Below are 10,366 nucleotides of genomic sequence, written 5' to 3'. Positions count from 1 at the left end.
AGGAAGTTGGGTCAAACCAATCAGTAGTCAGGTTTGGATATTGGCACCTGGAGTGACCACTGAAAGTATGGACACGCCTCTGAGAACACAGGGGGTTAAAAGCAAGAACTCCCAGGAGAACTGTCTCTTTTGGTTCCGGTCGTCAGAGAGTGCAGACTCCCCCCCTGCCCAGCCATGGGCTGGGTGGGGGAGGGGAAGCCACGCGGCCTTGTCCAGGTAGGCCGAGGGGCTGAGGGTCTGGAACCCAGCCAGCTCCTGGACGGAAGGGTGGAGAGGAGTGGAGATGCCTTTGTCCCCCCACCAGAGGGAAAGAGACAGAGAGCCTGACGGCACCTGGAGATTTGCCAGCAGAGGAGAAGCAGAAAGGCGGGGGGAGATGATGCCCAGTGTGGGAGTCGAGAATGCTGGGCAGAGATTTCAGCCATCCAGGGAGTCTGAACTTTTAACCCTTTCCAGGAAATGAGGGCTTTGTAAAATATTACTCCTCCTCAATTTGTAGTAGAAAAGAGACGGTCCGGGACCTGAGATGTTAGAAGAAGAAATTTTTAGGTAGGAGGAGATGGTGGAGTAGCTTTTGGCTGGACTTTTCTTGTTAGCCATAGACTGAACCAAATTCTCCTGCAATAGAGACTGCATTTTAGGGGGATGCAGTGGTGACCCAAGGAGACCTGCTTCAGCAATGACCAGTGAAGGAATGGCAAGAACAGAGGAAAGCTGAGGAGGGAATGGTGATGCCCTCTGTCTTCAGGAAGAAGATGATCTCTGTTCCTGGACACTTGGCCCCAGGGGAAAATGGGGGGGACTGTGGTCCCAAGATGAGAAGTTGTCTCTTCTAGTCCATGAGACTAGAACTGAACTGTTGTCTCTTTTAGTCCATGGCAAAGCTCCTTAAAAGAGCCCTATGAGCAGTCTGTCCATGCACGGTGGTGAGAGCACTGTGACATGGAATGGAGAGTGTCACACTGGAAGATTTTCTCCGGGTGGTTGCCATGTGTGACAGGGAAACACAGGGGGGCAGCTGTGTTTCCTGGGGGGTCTGTGGTGCAAGAGAGACTTCTCTCTCTCTTGATAGATTGAGTACTGATTACCTGAAGGGTGGTAATTTGATCAGGAATCCTGGGTGATGTTTCATGGTGGGTGTTTCGGAAATTGAGAGGAGGAGGGGTGTTTTAGAGGGTCTTCATCCTGGATTTAGTTTGTGTGTCTTTTGTAGTAGTAGTTTAATAAAGTTTTTTTTTTTTTCCTTTGTTATTAAGCTTGGGCCTGCTCTGCTCTGTTCCTAATAACATCTCACAGCATTTATTTGGGAAGGTGTATTTTCATGGGGGCGCTGGCATTGCGCCAGTGTCAAACCATGACACCACCCTACTCCAAATGCCAGGCTGTCAGGGCAGTAAATATGCAAATATTTTGCTTGGCAGTTCTGGATGCAGTAAGAACATTGTTTTGTAAACTGGATTTAATGCCCAGAGAAATGAGTTCCTGTTTATAATGCAATATACAGTACATAGGAATGTATGCTCAGATTTCTGTACCTGTTATGGAAATAAAACTGCTATAAAAACCCATAAAATTATTAAATCAATGTATGAGCTGGATGAATTGCTCCTGGAACATGAGGGACAGGCTGGTAGCTACAGTTTGAATATATACATGTGAAAATCACACCTCATTTTATTCATAACTAAGGAGATGAGATTATCTGAATACATCCCTGAAGTGCAAAACAAACTTACCCTTTTTTTACTGTAAGACAGAGATGACAAGTCAGTAAACAGTTGGATTTTAAAGAGCTGTGCTAAAAAAATGCTGAAGCTGCTGTTGTACCCTTGACAGGCAGACATGACCACATCAACATTTCCCATAAATCCTTATGTGGTTGAAAAATAAATGTGGTTTATCCAGCTCATGGAGAGCTACAGAGAAAATTGCTTCACCCCTATCCCAGAGCAGCTCACCATGCTGTTGTGCAATGGAAAGACATTCCAGCACCATGTCAGCTTGGGACTGGATTTCAAAAATGCTGGGGCCTTCCTTCATGGTTCATGCTGCTGCTATGCAAGAACACCAGTGGGGTTTCACAAGAGGCAGTAGTGGTCTTTTTGCCTATCCTTTGGTGTAACCAGTCACAAAGAGTCAAAGGCCAATTTAGAGTGGAAGGCAGTTTAGCAAACAGAGAACAACTCACAAAAATGAACAAACAAACAAACAAATAAATAAACCCCAACACTTTTTCACTCATCCATAAGTGTCTCTACCTCGTACTTGACCAGAATACTCATGCTTTCAGTAAAATCCAGGGCTGTGAGGTCTGGTTCTTAATTCCAAGGAACCAGCTGTCCGCAAGATCTCAGCAATCAGGCTGCTGCTTGGAGCAAACTGGAGAGGAGAGGCTGTTGTGTGGCAGAGAACATGCTGTGGCAGACAGTTCAATCATCTCGTTCCCAGAGCTGCTCCTGCCATCCCACCAGAGGTCCGTGCTCCTCACCCTGACTTTTCCCAGCTGAGCAGGGCTGTTCTGGGACACCTTCCAGCCCCCAGGAGAGTTCATTCAGTCTCTCCCTAAAAACAATCCCTCTTGTCCCCGCCATGCCCCTCGGCTCCAGCAGCACACATGTTCCTCATACCCTCCCTGGCTGCAGGCAGGGAACACATCCCTTAGATACGTTCCTGCTCCCAGCTCCAGCCCTGGGGAGGCTGCTGGGACCTCATTATACCTCGAGCATCTTGGCCTTCAGTTTTGCACCTCTTCTTCCTCACTGCTCAGCTCCTCAGAGAAATTCTGCATGGCCAACTCATCAAAACAAGCACTTTTAAATGTTCTTTGAGCACTCAGGGCATTCGACCTCATGTCTCCCTGCAAATCCCGGGCACACTCACCTTCCCATCTTTTCCTTGCTGCAGGTTGACTGCACGGTGCCCCTCCTTGCAAGCTGGCTGCAATGTGGGCAGTACTGGGACAGCACACCCACCACTGTCACTGCTGGCAGCTGAGGCAGCCCTAGAAATGATAAGAATCTCCTCATGCAGCCAGAGGAAATGTTCTGTGGCCACCAGTGATGTAATCCAGCTCCTCTGAGGGTCTTTGAACTTGGCTTTGTGTGTTTCTCCATGTGGTGTGTGGAGGAGTACAGAGCAGTGTGACCATCCAGCTGGTTCTGGAGCCACAGAACATTCTGGAGGCTGTGAGCTGGAGCTCAGCATACAGCAGGCTCAGAAATCCTCCTCTATCACACTCACATTCCCTGCTAACAGCAGAGGCATTTCTGACACAGCAGTGGCCAACTGGCAGGCACACACAGAGATCAAAGGCTTTCCTGTGGTCCCTGGCTCTCCAGCAGATTGCTCTCCACAGGTCAGGCCAGAGCTTTGTGCTGTGAATTGTGTGACCCCCGTGAACCTGCTGAATCAGGGCCAAAGAAGTGTTTGTCCCATCCTTGCATCTGTAAAGCCTACAAAGAGCAGAGCTATTTTTCATTAATTGCTAACTATTCCTCTTAGCAAGCCAGTTTGCCTCCCACTTTCATTCACTTTGAAACAAAACCTATCAAGAGCCCTTTTAGTCCAGCACTACAATGGACTGATAGTATATCCCTAGTTTGTCTTCCAAATTCCCATACAAGCTATCAAATGTTGTCTCGTAACAACAACTCATCCAACCTTTCATCTGTTGAAACTTCTGACTGGTTTTTGTCACAGCCTGGTATGTCCACCTCTGAAGATGTTTCTAATACAAAATTCACACTTCCTTTTTCCTTAATGTCACACTAATTTGCCTTTTTACTTTACGTACTTAATTTCTTCTCGCTTGTATTTACAAATTTTAAATATTTGTTCTGTTTCAGTTATCCTTTAAGCACCCAGTTTGCCTTTAGTGAGAGTGGGAAGCAGCACAGCCATTGACTTGTTGCTTGGGAAACTCATCCAAGAGTTGTCATCATCAAATGAACATGTCAGCAAGGTGCTCTGGCAGGCACTACCCAAAAATAACTGAGGATTGCAGCAGACCCACAGCACACATCTGAAATTCACGCCTCTGCTTCTTCTCAGGTGTGAGGAACCTCCCTTCTCCCAGCAACTTGAGTTTAAGTTTTGATTGCGATTTAATGAATTTGGGAGAAACATTCCTATTTTAACTTATAAATACCCTAGCAAAAAAAAAAAAAAAAAAAAAAATTACTGCAAATCCTGAGCCCCCCATAAAGCACCCAGTAAATGTGGCTCCCCAAGGTGAAAGACTGGCAGAGCCAACCCTCAGCCCTTTCTGGGCAGCAGGCTGCTCTTTTCCCTGGTTTGTCAATCCCAGAAAAGGTCTTTTAAAAAGCAGTGACCTAGGATAAATTGTAATTAGAAATGCTGTCTGTTTATGAAATGTTATTTGATATTCCTGAGACACAGACTCAGAATCACCTCTTTTTTAAACACCTATTGATTTTGTCACTGACTTGAACTTTGGTCTAGCAATAGAATTTGTGTCCCATAGGTGATATTATATCAGGGTCCATCAGTAGGAGCAAAAACCTCTCCAGATTTTTTAAGACAGCTGTAAACAAAATTTCTTCAGTACGTTCATTAAATGATTGAAGCAGTCCAAGTTGAAAATAACGTGATACCACACAGAGTATAATTACATAGAGAACACATTAAAACCTTAATAGAAAACCAGCATCACTATGTAAGCCCAAAGCAGCACAGCAGTTTGTAAGAGCACGCTGGTGTACATGTGCATCAGTCTAACCTGCAAATCTCTGGGGAGAAAAAGGCACTGGATGGTATCACTAGCCACCACCTTTGGGCAATATTCCATGTTCCTGTCAAGTTTTACATCAGATATATTGTACCTAGGGAATGAGAAAGATGTAAGAGAAAAATCTTGATGATTAAAAAAAAAAAAAAAAGTTATGTACTTTTGAGTTAGTAGTTCAGGAAATGCCTTCAGGAGCTCAACTTCAGTTCTGTGGTACATGCAGCCAACACTCCATGAAGCCCCAAGTGGTGTTAGAGAGCCCAAGACAGCACTTACCAGGCAATAGTGGATTTGGCCTTTCTGTTTTATTAATTTTCCTCATTTCCTTTCTATTTCCCCCCTCATAGCCATGGGATCCTCTTGGCTGACCTCCCCCTGCCCCAGGGCACACAGGAGCTGCCCAGTGACCATCAATCAGCCCCTTCTGCCTGGAGCTGCAGACCACAAGGTGCTGCAGCCGTGCTGGCAGGAGCACGGGGCTGCTCTGACAAGAAAGCACAGAGGAATCTCTTTATCTACTGATATCAGCAACCAGCTCTGCTGCAGCCTGACAAAGAGGCTGGGAGGTGAGGCTGGCTCCAGGCACATCCAGCCAAACAGCAGGAATGAGCAGGAAGGTATTTCACAAGGAGACACTGTTGTTGCAATGTTCACCCTGATGATTGCAAGGCCAAGAGAGGTTTCCCTGCAAGTTGTTTTGGGTGCTGGGGTTCTCAGAGCTGCCAGGGAGCTGCTGCAGCAACAAAATATCAATGCATATGGATAAACCTTGGGATGAATAATAGAATCATGGAGTGGTTTTGGTGGGAAGTGACCTGAAAGCTCATCTCATTCCACCCCTGCCATGGGCAGGGACACCTCCCACTACCTCAGGGTGCTCCAAGCCCTGTCCAGCACCTAAAGGGATGATGCTCAACTCCTCTCTGCTCCTGCTCACTATGGGTGTAAGACAAGGTTTTTTCTTTAATGGGACTGTTGCTTCCTTTCCATCATCTCCAGCCAAGTTAAACTAATTAAACTGAATGCAGATTATACTAGAGGTGTATGGGTTTGGGTTGTTTGTGGATGGTATTTGACCCTTTTCTTTCTCACCTACCTCCACCATTGCACTGCAGTACTAGGGAGAGCTGTGTCACACCAGATCAGAGCTTCCACCCTCCCCTCACTCTTTATCCACCTTTGAAGTGGTTGTGATGCTGCAGCTCTCCCCAGAACAAAGGCATTTTCATCCCCTGACACAGTGCACTGCCAAAGAATTTCGTCTCCCAGACAGACTGCAAAGAGAAGAATCACCACAGACTATGTGCAATTTATGGTTTCATTAATTCCTGCCACAAACCACACAAACGGGCATTTTTCAGCAAGGAATGCATGATCAATTAGTCAGAGGAATAAAAACAAGGGCATAGACTCTTGAAATGAAAAGGGGATTAATCCTGCTTAAACATCAAAATTATGCTGGCTCCTCTTTGGATGATTAGGTGGAGAATTTATAGGAGATAATGTTAAATGCTCAAAGGTTTCCCACTTAATTGTGGGAAAAGTCATAGTGGGTGCTTTGGTGGGTACTGTGAGGCTGCTGCCAGGGTGAGACATTCTCCCAAGATTTAAGCAATAAGCATGAATTGCATTGACCTCTTACTGCCAAACAGTCATTAACTGGTGCAGTTATTAGGGGGGATTTCAATGTAAAAGGATGCTGAGGTCCAGCTCTGGGGCAGGCAGAGACAGCAGCACCAGCCCTCCTGCATTTCCTAATGGGCCAAGTTTCCACAATCTTCCCTCAGAAGAGGCTGTGCTCAGGTTCTGCTGCACTGCGGGCACTTCAGCACGGCCCCATAGAGCCAAGTGCTTATTTGAGACCCCTCAGCCCATGTACACCCGAAGGCCAGTGTCCCTCCCCTCTCACAACCCCTCTGTGTCCCAGGCAGAGCTGGGCTCCACACACACAGGGTTGTTTATCCCAAAGGTTCTGGTGATTTCCACAAATTAGACCCGGGGCACGGCGTTTCCAGCTTAAAAGATTATAGCTATAAAAATGTTGATATGAGAGAAATATTCCCTGTGGATTTTTAAAGCATTACAGAGTCGTTCCCTGAACTATGGTTTATACTGTTTTCTTAATGGAATGCAGCTGGCTTAATGAATAGAAATAGTCAAGAATAATGTGTTCAGTGACTGATAGGGGGGAAGCATCCCAAATAATTTATTTTATTATATGACACTGATCTACTAATGAAGGCATTTATTAATAAGAAGTACGCTCAGCAATGATGGTGAAATTCAATCAAACACATTGTTAGCAATTATTATTCCAACATTTCTAATTGAGAGGTGAAATTTCCTGTAGTAGCTGTAGTTTAGCTGTAGTTTCTCTAGAAAGTCAATTATTCAGGTAACAGCACCAGAAATAGTTCACATTTCAGAGGCAAAGTATGCATAAAACAATACCAATTAAACTCATTCTGGCTAAAAATTGCAATATTTTACCTTGGGGTTTCTGCTACTTTCTACTGATTTTGCATTATTAATTTGGAGTAATGCTTACACAGAATACCAACAGGAATTTGACAGGAAATTAATATAGAGACTCCCCCCAGAGATCTTAGATGTTGCTAAGCCCATTTTTCCTTAGCCAGAGTTAATGAATAATCATCTCCTTGGCAATGGTTCCTGTAGTAGAGACTTGTACTTTGGTTCCTGTTAAATATAGAAAAATGAAAAGTGTCAGATAACATCAGCATCAGGGGGATTTATCTAAAGCAACCGGGTGAGTAAATGCCCTCCATGCACTGAGTCGCTGCTCCGAACTGCCCCCATTGCTGCAGCTATTTGGGAAAGTTTTCTCTACAAAGAATGTTTATCCCTTTTCAGTCTAAAAGTACTTTGATGTCTCTTTCACATGCAAAAGCAGCACTCCCTCCTTTCTTAGTCCTACAACCAACTCCTAAGTCCAGCAATTTCCTTTCTTTTTCCTTCTCAAGCTGCAGGACAACTTCTTTCAGAGGTGCTTTTCTGGTATTTCATCACTTAATTTATTGCCGGCATCAAGGTGAGGGCTGGAAGTCGTTTTCCTGCTACTTTTGTGCTCGGGAGCAGCTGACCTCTGGGGCAAGCTCACAGGGAGATTTCCTGGAACAACCTGAAACCCTGAGCTGGAGCTCAACGTCCTTCAGGAAATGGATTCAGCTGCCCCAGTCACTGGGAACAGGGGCTGCTGCTGCTGCTTTGGAGCCAGCTCAGGTCTGCCCTCCTGGACACAACATCCCCAGCCCTGGGGCTTCCCCAGCCGGGCTGGAGCTGGTCACACTCGGCCATCGGAACTGTATGTGGCTTCCGGAAGGACTGGGAAACCAGGAGGGAACTGGGACTGCAGTGGGAATCACAGATTGGTTTGGGTTGGAAGGGACCTTACAGACCATGCCCAGGGGAGCTGGGGACAGCAGGGGGAGGAATGGCAAAGGCCAGCAGTGGGGAGTGGATGCTCTTGCCCAAGCCCATGCTGCCTTTGTGGAGGATGGACAGAAACCAAACGTGTTTTCAAGTTCAGCCATCCACCAAACACGGCTGTGTCTAATTCCAGCCCTCTCATCAGGAACAGCAAGGGCAAAAGAAATCAATCCCTCCAGCCCACTGGGACACCATGGGCACTGCCCTGTATTTCATAAGCTCTTACTGACATCATTAAGTCCAGGTTTCTGTTTGGAGAGCTTGGGCTCCTCCTCCGATAAATACCAAAATCAAACAAAAAGGGAAATGTGCAAAGGGATCTGGCTTATCCCAAGCTCTCTGGTAGGCACTGAAGACCTCAAAACACTTCAGAGGGCAACTCTCCTCTGCCACACACAGGGATGCATGTGGCAGAGAATGCCAGGGAATGCCAGGGAATCATCATCTCTGCAATAACTTCAGGTAGTGCTCTCAATTTGTGCAATGTTTCTACTGTTTCTCAGACTCCCTTGCAAACATCAGCAGGTTCAGAGCCCAAATGGTGCTTTTTGCAAGATGAAGCGGGCAGAGCTTGCCGAGATGCAGAAATAAAATCCAAATTAAAATGAGTCCCTTGAGGTTGCTCCCACGTGTGACTGAGGGCACTGCTTAAGGAGAGCCTATCCATCCTCCCTGCAAGAACATTTATCACTGAAAGACCCCAGGTTTCTGAAATAATTTGGGGAAAATCTTGGTCGTGAAGCTTCTCCACCAAAGGTGGGGCTTTCTAGGTGATATCAGCACACCTTTCAGGGTGGGGAGGTGCCTTCCTGTGCAAAGAACTGTCTCCCAACCCGCTGGGCCTGTGGGGCATTTACTCCACAGCAAAGCCAAGATTTTGGCTGCAGCAGGAGGGTGAGCTATGCTGAATGAAGACCTGAATCAGAAGCCTCAGAAAGTCCTCACAAATAGGTACCTGTCAGTGGGGATGTGGATCATTCCTCTTCAGTTCAGGTGCAAACAGGGCATTTTGAGTAACATTTGCAGCCTGTACTGGCTCCCCTGGGCCTTACACAGCCCAAGGCAGAAAAGGAAGCCTTGGAAACAAGCATTACTTTCACAAAAGTGGTGTTGGGAAAGCAGGAGATAGCAAAGCACTGGCGAAAGCACACAGTGTATATGATGTAAAATTATTGTTTAATTGATATACTGCAAGATATTGTTCTAATGGTAGGAGGGAAAAGAAATAATGATCAGTTAACGCATTATTAATGTTCATTTTCTCTTCCAGTATTGCCAGCGGGTTGAGTTAATTATTAAGCATGACAGTTGGGCTTTAATATATCAGCTATAGATTCCAGTCACAGCAGTCTAGTTTAATAATTGGGTTTCTTTCTCCCTCATTTTGACTAATGGCATACTTATAGCAATTATTAAAATTCATCATAGCACAAAAATAAACCATTTGAAACCTCACTAAAAATGGCAGCACAACAGAGCTTTGCTTAGCATTTAGTAGAGAATTCAAAACAACTTCTTAGAAAACATGGAACAGCTTCTCTGATAATTCAACACCCACAATGTGAACGTGGACACTCAGTGAAAGCCAAGAGTGCTTCAGGTGAGCCAAGGCAGTGTTGAATAGGCTGCTGTCACTAAAAAAGTGCATTCAGACTTCACAGGAAATTCCCTCTGAAAATGCAAATTCATATGTGGTTCTTTAGGTATAGGTAGTTCAGCCAAGCTATGGCAGGTTACCAGCACTGGCAGAAAGTTGTTTTAACACTGCATCATCAAACTGTTCTGGAGACTTCACAGTCTGCCTTGGAATGGCTGTAGGTGCCAAGTGGACACAGCTTCTGTTGTGAGGAACTTAAAATCCTCCTTGCTGCTCTTCCAGAATCTTTAAAGACAAAGTTTAACTTCCAGCATGAGCTCAGCTCTGCATAAGCTCATTGAGCCCAAAACCTACAGGCATCAAGGCACCCAGCAGAAATCCTGCACATTCCCACCGTGCCAGAGAGGAATGGGGCTTATTCAAGGACTGACAAATAGGCAAGATTTTGAGGGGTGAGATAATTAATTATAAAAATATGGAATGAAAATAGAAAACTTGAGAAAAGCCTGGTGTTTATAGTTCCTGGAGAAAGGACAGCAACACTGTAAGCTGCTTGCTCACCATCTCTTCCT

The 10,366-nt window shown here is 45.6% G+C and overlaps 1 long non-coding RNA gene across 1 annotated transcript; it reads left to right on the top strand.

Annotated features, from left to right (window-relative positions):
* Positions 1–5,781, top strand: LOC128794164 (uncharacterized). Its single transcript, XR_008433012.1, has 3 exons — positions 1–216; positions 3,846–4,050; positions 5,095–5,781. It is a non-coding gene; the product is annotated as an uncharacterized LOC128794164 (long non-coding RNA).
* The last annotated feature ends 4,585 nt before the right edge of the window (positions 5,782–10,366 follow it).

Source organism: Vidua chalybeata, chromosome 12, assembly GCF_026979565.1.
Source record: "Vidua chalybeata isolate OUT-0048 chromosome 12, bVidCha1 merged haplotype, whole genome shotgun sequence".
Lineage (NCBI taxonomy): Eukaryota > Metazoa > Chordata > Aves > Passeriformes > Viduidae > Vidua > Vidua chalybeata.
Note: the sequence above shows the minus strand (reverse complement) of the source record. Positions and strands in the feature narration are given on the sequence as shown.